The sequence below is a fragment of the Brachyhypopomus gauderio genome, chromosome 10 (genome assembly GCF_052324685.1).
Source record: "Brachyhypopomus gauderio isolate BG-103 chromosome 10, BGAUD_0.2, whole genome shotgun sequence".
NCBI classification, from domain to species: Eukaryota; Metazoa; Chordata; class Actinopteri; order Gymnotiformes; family Hypopomidae; genus Brachyhypopomus; species Brachyhypopomus gauderio.
The window spans coordinates 6,236,151-6,246,292 of record NC_135220.1 but is presented as its reverse complement, the minus strand read 5'-3'; the positions used below and the strand labels follow the sequence as shown (position 1 = coordinate 6,246,292).

The 10,142-nt window shown below is 37.7% G+C and overlaps 1 long non-coding RNA gene across 1 annotated transcript; it reads right to left on the bottom strand.

The window, feature by feature from the left end:
• Positions 1-4,413: 4,413 nt before the first annotated feature.
• On the bottom strand, positions 4,414-9,647 carry LOC143525290 (uncharacterized). Its single transcript, XR_013133610.1, has 3 exons — positions 8,252-9,647; positions 7,039-7,093; positions 4,414-5,116 (listed from the first exon to the last, which is right to left on the bottom strand). It is a non-coding gene; the product is annotated as an uncharacterized LOC143525290 (long non-coding RNA).
• Positions 9,648-10,142: the final 495 nt, after the last annotated feature.

The following is a 10,142-nucleotide window of genomic DNA, read 5'->3' as shown; positions in this document are numbered from 1 at the left end:
TTACGTGAAGTGGAAGACTCATTCTCACTACGTTATCACCAGTAGGAATAAATTGCACTTTGCGAGAGGCTTCTTTCAGTTTCATGTTAGTAAGTCGGTACACACTTTCCTGAGCTGAAACTTCACGATTGTGTAAAAATACACTTCCGAGTTTCCGTAAAGCATGTTTAGCGTCAAGGTTACCTTGTTCTGTGGCTTCTTTTTGAGTACGTGACAAAAGCAATCCCATCTCTCTCTCAGCTTTGGAAATGTAAGAGATTATATACACAATGCAAGAATATGCATCAACTACAAACTGAATGTCCATATTTGCATTCCAACAACGTATAAGATCTCTGTTGTATTGGTTTACCCATATGTCACCTGGTTTTCTTTTTAGGACAAAAGTAGTTTTTCGAGACACTCTGATGTAAGCAGCTTCAAATATCTCTTGACTTATACCAAGCGAAGCAAATAACTCCTCAGTAGAATCAAAGATAACATCTGTATTCAATAACGCATCTTTTACTTTTTTCATGATAGCCTCTGCTACATCTTTTTCCATTGAAGGCATGTTATTACCTTTGGCTGATTCCACATAATTCTCATCTTTCTCTTTAGCATCTTTTTCAGGATTGTCAGTTTTACGCCTTGTTATAAATGTTCTGCTACTCGGTGGGCGTGGAAAATTAAAACGACAAGTTGTTTTCTTTTTTCTGCATGATTTTGAATGTCTTTTGCTGTGTTGTTGTACACTGGAAACAATGTCATGCATTTCTTTGTCATCCTCCGATGGCATTTCACATGTCACATAGTGATCTACAAATGACACAACTTCATCATCATCATTTTTGTCCACTTGAGGTGCATCCTTGACCCAAAACAAGCAGTGAGTGTGAGGTGAGCCACGCTGTTGAAATTCAACTCTGTAAAAGTAATCAACAATTTCGCCAATCGGTTGTGCTTCAGACATAATCACATCTTTAAGGAAATAGTGGAATCGATGTTCAAACATCCTGGCTGCTGTGACAGGGTTAGTTTTTATTAGAGCACATCTTTCTGACCAGTCTAGATCATCAGTAGAAGTTTCTCTCCCCTCTTGTTTGAGAATAGTTTGCAATAATTCTGGCCAACGCAGATCAGCAGATGAAAATGAGCAAAACCATGTGGGAATACCCAGTTGTCGCACCATTGCAAACAGGTCTTTTTGAACACTTTGCCAGAAAGGGGGTGTACCACGAATAGGTCTTAAGAATTTATACCCTTCATCAAAATTGAAAATGTTCTGCAAGGCTTCTCTGTTAGTCAACATTTCTGATGTAATCACAGGTTTGTTGCGTGTATCATGTCCTTTTCTCAATGCAATAGACACATTTGACACAATCTGATTTAACTCTGACAAATATTGACCATAAAAAATGTAATCCAAGTTCTTTGCAAAACGTCCGTCTGCGTTGAGTATTCTGGTGTTCAAGTATCTGCTCAGTGTGAGTTTCTCTTTTCTGTGGTCATGAAAAGTACCCGTACCATTTGGAAATAGAACTGGAAAACACTTTGCCTCATTTGAATGATCGTTCAAGAGCCTTACAGGATTATTACCTTCTGCAGGTGCCACAGACATTATGCCATCAAAGTGCTGATCCAAAACCTCTTGTGCAATATCAACAGGTTGTAAACAGGTATCCATGAACATACCGTGCTGTTGTCTGTCGTGCAAGGTTTCATCTATATCCACATCTTCAGATTCATTATTCTCATCATTGTTCTCCTCATCAACATGCTGTGTACATGTGTCATCAGGCTCTTGTGTTTCATGTTCAGTTTTATTTAGTGGATTGACCCAGTCATTATTAAATGTCACATCTCTGTAAAAGTCATTATGTTGTTTGAGGTACAATAATGCATCCTTTATTTTTTCTGTATTAACAAATTTGTACTCATAGTGCCCCTTGTAAGTCAATTTCCTCTTTAGTTTTATGCGAATCATCAAATCAACATTTTCTGTTCTTGGTAGCACTTCAGTTACATCTGTAATGTTAGATGGAACACACACAACAGGTCCATGAACACCATTCTGTCCACCTTTTGGTAAAGACACAAGTCTCATGAATGGAATATTCATCCCAATCAGATGTTGTTCAAGTGAGTTTAGATTGTGTAGTTCAGGTGGAATTGGTTCTAGTGCAAGATTGTTCATAACACTTTCTTCTGGCATTTTCCCATTAAGAATCTTTCTGTGACATGTGTAGCAAATCCACAGTGATCCAGCAGGGCCAGTTTGAATGTTACACTTAGGAACACAGGTATGACTACATCGATGTAAGTATGTGTCAGTAATACATCTCTCTGCTATGGAAACAACCTCCTGGGCTTTATTGAGATATGTATCTTTTCTGCATTTGATTACTTGATTCTTGAACAATAGTCGATGGCATACTGAGCACACATATTCAGGACCAGTACTTATTTTCTCTCTGAAGTTTTCAGTCACATAGTTAATATCTTTGTGTTTCCTTTTTTCTGTGTTCTTTCTTTCTTTACTTCTGTTTTTAGTAACGTTAGCATAGCAGATGTCTGTTTTATACCTCTCAATACCAAGTTGTTTCTTAGCTGCTTGATGTTGAGGATCATGATGATAAGCTTCAAAACTCCTCTCCATACTCTTCTTTTTCTTAGCCGTTTGATATTCTGGATCGGTATGATAAGCGTCAAAACTCTGTCTTTTTATAGTCTCTCTGTGATGTTCATTTGAGGAATATTTATTAATACTTAATTGTTTCACATGTTCCCTGTGTTCCATATCCGTCGCATATTTGTTTACACTTGCTTGTTTAACTTTTCCACTGTGTTCCATATCCGTCGCATATTTGTTTACACTTGCTTGTTTAACTTTTCCTCTGTGTTCCATATCCGTCGCATATTTGTTTACACTTGCTTGTTTAACTTTTCCACTGTGTTCCATATCCGTCGCATATTTGTTTACACTTGCTTGTTTAACTTTTCCTCTGTGTTCCATATCCGTCGCATATTTGTTTATGCTTAACTGTTTATTCCGTTCTTTATGTTGCGAATTCGTTGCGTATTCAACACTGCTACGTGTTTTGACACTATCTCTGTATATTTCATTTTCACGGTATCGTTTCAGTGTTCTCTGAATCTTTTCCTCCTGGCTTGTTCCATATTTGATTCTCCGTTTCTCAAGTTCAGAGCGACTGGACTTTGTTTCTGATTTTCTGCTGTCACATCTCTTTAAACCTAGTGCGGCACAGGTCTGTCCATCAGGAACTTTAACACACGTCACTACTTCATAATGAGACTCGCTACAATGTTTGAGGTATATTCCCGCATCTTGGTCGCAACTATTGCACGATGAATATTTTAGCCACGTATTTCTAGTGAATGTAAATATATTGGTAAAAAAAAGATCGGCTGCAGCTTGTATTTCAACTTCAGTAGCCCAGGTTCCCACGTATTTCATTCGGGAAGTAGCAAGATAATTTGCAACAGATGAAAACCCTTGTCGAAGACAGTTAATGTACTTAGATTCGTTTCTCTCCATTTGTGTAGTTACAGCACGTCGTATTTTTCTGTGTTCTTTCTCACTTCCGCTAATTGCAAATGCCAGTGATCTGAATAAACAGTTACCGTCACCAATGATAGTTTTTGTTTCACAAGGATCACCCATCGGTACTGGTATGATTTGGTCGCTACGAGCATGTTCGATGTACACAACGTTTTGCCTTAAACATAATGTCTTCTGCTGTTTCACTGTCAATGGACAAAACTGAAAGTATTCACGTTGTGTGTCGCCAATCAGCACGTCACTGTCATTTCTCACAGATACATCGGTAAGGTTGTTTACATGCTTCATTCGTTTACCAACATGCAGTTCGGGTACCGTTTTCACCTCGGAATCATTGTCAGCTGCTTTGCGTTTACTTTGCACGTTTGCTTTGCTGCAGGGTTGTGAACGGTCAAATGCGTCACCTTTTTTAGTTTCATTTTCATTTGTGTTACGATTTCGTTTTAGCACACTGCTGTAGAGCTCTCGGTGTGTAGTGACAGACAAACCACCTTGTGTTTTCTCTTCCGCTGTGCTTCTGCCAGTTATGTTCACAACAACGCCAGTAACTTCAAATTGTGCTCCTTCAGCTTTCAGTGAAAGACCAAGTATCATAACGTGGTTAAGTAATGATTCCATGTCAGCATAAAAAGCAGCCAAACTCTTGCCTGAATCAATACGTGCACCGTTTTCGCTTCGTGAATGAGAGTCAATCAGCACATACCAGGAGTCTTGTTTAATGATAGCACATGTATTCTCTTTAACAGTAAACAAACATGCTTCACATTGCATAAACACTCTTCGGATTGCCTCATCATGTGACATAAGAACGTTTTGTAACGGTCCATATTCAGTGACGCCAAACTTCCCAGTAAACATTTCATCATGAAAATTTATTGAAAAGTCATATCCACACACAGTGTATTCTGTAGGTACATCTGTAACATATAAATAGCCCAATGGATCATGAATTTTGCCGGCATCTCTTATATTGCTGTAGAATCTGTCACCATTCAGCAGAACATCATCAAGGTCTCTGATTGTCCAAGAAAGCACATTTTTTACTTTGTTAGTCATGATGGCAGTAATACTATTTGCAACACATTGTTTGTTACTGTTTATGCCAAACTTTGGATGAGCTTGATGAAAAGAACCTCTGAGCATATCCACATGTACACATTCATCAGAATCAGTTTTGCAGCTTGTATCTGGTAAGGTATTTGGCAAGTATTTGGCAATTGTATTTGGCAAGGTATTTGGCAAGGTATTTGGCAAGGTATTTGGCAAGGTATTTGGCAGGTATTTGGCAGCTTGAGTTTGTAAATTGCTTTGAGGAGTGCTCTTCAGGAGCACTCCCGTGTCAGTCAGACCTTTTTTGTCAAGGGATGAAGGCATAACCCCGTCAGTCAGAGACGAGATCTGGTCTGCAGGACAGCTGTGGCTCACAGGAACAGTCTCAGTCAGGACCTTTTTGTCAGGGGAAAAAGCCAGAACCCCGTCAGTCTGAGCCACAAGCCGCTCCGTAATCCTCCTCCTGGCTGCAGCCGACCTCAGCGAAGCTTTCGTGCGAGGCATCTGAAAATACAAACACACAACCAGTCAAAACCTATGATGTCTATCCCAACACGACATACTAATCAATCAATATTACTTAATACAAACAGCACATATCAAATCATAAAAAGAAAAAAGGTAAAAAAAAATCAGAACAGACATTGTATTCGTGACAGGTGTATTCATGACTAATTTCTTACTTGCATACATTGTTACAGTATTGCATATAGAAATTACTGTGAAGTAAATGCCTTCCTAACACCATGTTATACAAACTAAGCATTACTTTATAATCAAGGGACTTGATTCAAGGGACCATTTCCACTAATGTACATTTTTCAGAATACAATGAGCAAAACCACGCTTTACTGCTCATTTAAAAGCTGTATAGCTTTAAAACAAATAACCACATCAGAATACTTGATCAGACAAGCTTAAGTTGCAAATATGTACATCACTAAACACTTTCAGCTCAACAGTTTAAAAATGTATTGTGTGTGTGAGATGTGTTCAGCAGGCTTTGCTTCAACAGGACATTCTTGCTTCTTCCTTGGAACGCCAACATTCATTCTTCATCTGATTCAGGAGCTTGATGTCAGCAGCACCTGTGTAACAGCTGTTTCATATACTCTACTTGTGCTAAGCACTGATCACTTAGTGTATATATAAATAAACAATTTAACACATTAAATGTCTTTGTTCCAATAGCGTAGTTAATCTAACAGACAAGTTAAACAAAAACATTCCATTTGGTTCCACTTTAGCAATTAAAACATATTACCACATAATGCATTGTGAAACAGAATATGTATTATGAAAATGTTGCTGGGTGTTATCGTGCCCATGCTAACTTCTAAGCATTAATTTCAATAGTAGTTAAATTAATAATACATTGTTCAGCTCATCATTTGTGCACTTACTCAACTGGACACTAAACTCAACCATGTTTACTCACTATATAATAATTTTGTATACCACCACTCAACACTAAATCAACTTCACAGCTAAAATGCATGTGTGTGTCATCTTCATACAGCAGGCATTGCTCCAAGATTAATCTTGTGTGTGTGGCACATCATCTAGCAGGCGTTGAGTGGCATCCTCAACCAGCAGGCGTTGAGTGGCATCCTCAACCAGCAGGCGTTGAGTGGCATCCTCAACCAGCAGGCGTTGAGTGGCATCCTCAACCAGCAGGCGTTGAGTGGCATCCTCAACCAGCAGGCGTTGAGTGGCATCCTCAACCAGCAGGCGTTGAGTGGCATCCTCAACCAGCAGGCGTTGTGTGTGTGTGTGTTATTCTTGTGTCTTAATTGTCACACCAACAGCACATTTCACATCTTTCAAAGTTGATCAGTATCATGTAATCAGCAGCACATGTGATACCTGTTGCACATACTCACAAGTGTATTACCATTTGATGGGCTATTTTATAGCATGCATTAAATATTTCTAGTGCAAATACTACACATTCACTGCATTAATGTAATTACTGCTGCATAATCTTTAAACTATTGGACAGAATATTCATGAGCCAATTAAACTGTGAGAATGCATCAAATTGTCCTCAACACAGAATACAATGAAGACTACTTCAAGACATCCGCTACACTGCAGTTTACTCTGTTCCAAATAGGAGTATAAATTTAGTCTAGGCAATAAGCAGGTTAACTTACTGTACCTAATCAAGTTTCAAACATCAAAGCACAATTAAGACAGGGTACACATTGAACAGGACTTTGAGAAGTTGGAGCTGCAGTTTCTGAGTTCTCTTCTATACATTTTACATTATTGCTTCCAAGTGTTTACATATCACTACAGATACTCATCATAAATGAACAATTATTCTGCAACACATCAACTACTCTCACCATTCATTGTGTGCACCGTTTTATAAAGGTATACCAGTTCAACCACTGTTCATACACGATACACTTCAAACGTACCTTTAATGTGTTCCAGCACAATTCTCCTTCACCACAATTCTCCTTCACCAACAAGCTATTCATACAAAATAGACAAAACACATTTGTAACAGTTAGTAAACATTAAGGGGTTAAAAAATTCATATGTATAATTTTAAAAAGCTGCTATAACGACATGAATCATCAATTGGACAAACACTTAGAATCTTTCTATTCTACTTAAGGCTACAGTTATACAGCATTACTAAAGCCCCATACTTATCAAGTTATTTGGCTAGTGTATATAAGTATGGTATGGAAGTTTATCTATGTTAATTTTAAAATGAAAATGTGAAAATAATTAAAATATTAGTCCATTCTAACTTCTAAGCATCAATTTCAACACAGGTTGTTAAATTAATAATACTATATAATAATTTTGTATACACCACTCAACACAAAATCAACTCCACAGCTAAAATGCATGTGTGTGTGGCATCTTCATCCAGCAGGCGTTGTGTGTGGCATCTTCATCAAGCAGGCGTTGCTCCAAGATTATCGCGTGTGTGTGGCATCTTCAACCAGCAGGCGTTGTGTGTGTGTTATTATTCTTGTGTCTTAATTGTCACACCAACAGCACATTTCACATCTTTCAAAGTTGATCAGTATCATGTAATCAGCAGCACATGTGATACCTGTTGCACATACTCACAAGTGTATTACCATTTGATGGGCTATTTTATAGCATGCATTAAATATTTCTAGCGCAAATACTACACATTCACTGCATTCATGTAATTACTGCTGCATAATCTTTAAACTATTGGACAGAATATTCATGAGCCAATTAAACTGTGAGAATGCATCAAATTGTCCTCAACACAGAATACAATGAAGACTACTTCAAGACATCCGCTACACTGCAGTTTACTCTGTTCCAAATAGGAGTATAAATTTAGTCTAGGCAATAAGCAGGTTAACTTACTGTACCTAATCAAGTTTCAAACATCAAAGCACAATTAAGACAGGGTACACATTGAACAGGACTTTGAGAAGTTGGAGCTGCAGTTTCTGAGTTCTCTTCTATACATTTTACATTATTGCTTCCAAGTGTTTACATATCACTACAGATACTCATCATAAATGAACAATTATTCTGCAGCACATCAACTACTCTCACCATTCATTGTGTGCACCGTTTTATAAAAGTATACCAGTTCAACCACTGCTCATACACGATACACTTCAAACATACCTTTAATGTGTTCCAGCAGAATTCTCCTTCACCAACAGGCAATTCATAGAAAATAGACAGAACACATTTGTAACAGTTAGTAAACATTAATGGGTTAAAATAATTCATATGTATAATTTTAAAAAGCTGCTATAACGACATGAATCATTAATTGGACACTTAGAATCTTTCTATTCTACTTAAGGCTACAGTTATACAGCGTCACTAAAGCACCATACTTATCAAGTTTTTGGGCTAGTGTATATAAGTATGGAAGCTTTTCTGTGTCAATATTAAAATGAAAATGTAGCCTAACACGCATGTTCCACACATACAAGCAACTTTGAGCTCAAAATTCAAATGCAATAACTCCATTTACATTTGCAATGTGATAGACGTCTATTCATATTTCACATACATTTTGGTGCTGACAAACCACCGACACAAAAAAACATTCACATTCAGACTAGTATAAAAAGCACAAATTGCCTCTGCAAGCACGTACATTTTTATACACAACGTAAAAAATTATATACATAACATACTCATAGTCCATTATTTTGACTAAAAAAATTAAAACCTGTGCGTGACCAGGTTTTCCAACGAGCACAAAACATGCATAGCAACACTCGACCCAGCAGACGCTTCATTTACCCAAATACACCATTATCTGGGCTACATTAAACCATATACACGAATCGCCCGATTGTACAGTTATAAATCAGTACGTGTAAGTGCTACTACTTCACTACATCTACAACCACGCCTACTCAGCCAGCGCCCTCGTGGTCAGCTGCACTGGGCGCCGCCATTACAGGCACAAGACCCACACGCCATCTTAGAGCAACTACAAAACCGCTCTTACTCATACATATACAAATCATGTATACTTGCTCATACATGTACACTGCAAATATATGTAACATCAAATAACTCGTTTTCATGAAAGAACTAGGCAATATAAATGAAAACTGATGGCACTCTGGACAACTACAACAGCACAAAAACGTTCCGCTAGCATACGCACGGAACATGCTAGCGTTGTACTAGCGAACGCACTAACCACGTTATAACATACTTTAATCCTTTATTTAGCTCATTTGCCATCTCATACACTAAAACGTCCATCTAAACACAATTAACCAAACAATCTAGAGCAAAAATCCGACGTCAAAAACAACACATTTCTGACATTTGTCTAATCGGACTAGCATGCTAAGCGCAAACAGCATGATAGCATTGAACTAGCACACGCGCTAATTACATTATAACATACTTTTATTCTTAATTTATCTCATTATCTCCCTCACTAAACTTTACGTCCACACAAGTAACTTTATCACAAACAAGAACATTAACCCAGCATATTAAAAAACAGCACATTTTAGACAATTGTCTTACACTACTTAAGAGACCAAAGCACATCTTACCTCAACAAGAGCAGAATGCACGAAAGAACCTGATCGCACGTGCGAGGGAACATTCTGGGGCGGGGCCATCGACCAGAACAGGATACACGGGCAGCAGACACCCTTCAACAACCACAATGACTTTAAGTCCACATTAGTCAGTCTTTTAAAGCCATCACATTTGTTGTGATCCTAATATTTATGATTCTGAAAATCAAATAATTAGAAGTAAATGTCTTGTGTGGTTTTCATGTCCCATGGCCTCAAAAACACACACACAGAGCCCTGTAAGTAAACATGCACTCACTTTCTTTATTATACTTGGCTACCACAAGAACACCATGACAAACCAAAATAAGTATTTGTCAGCATGTTGATAAATTCTGTTTTTTTTTAATTATTATTTAGTCATGTTTTTTACTGCCTCATAGGCCTATTGTCTAGACTTCTCATTAAGAAATCCACTTCAAGCATTCTAATCAAAACGTATCACATATAGCATA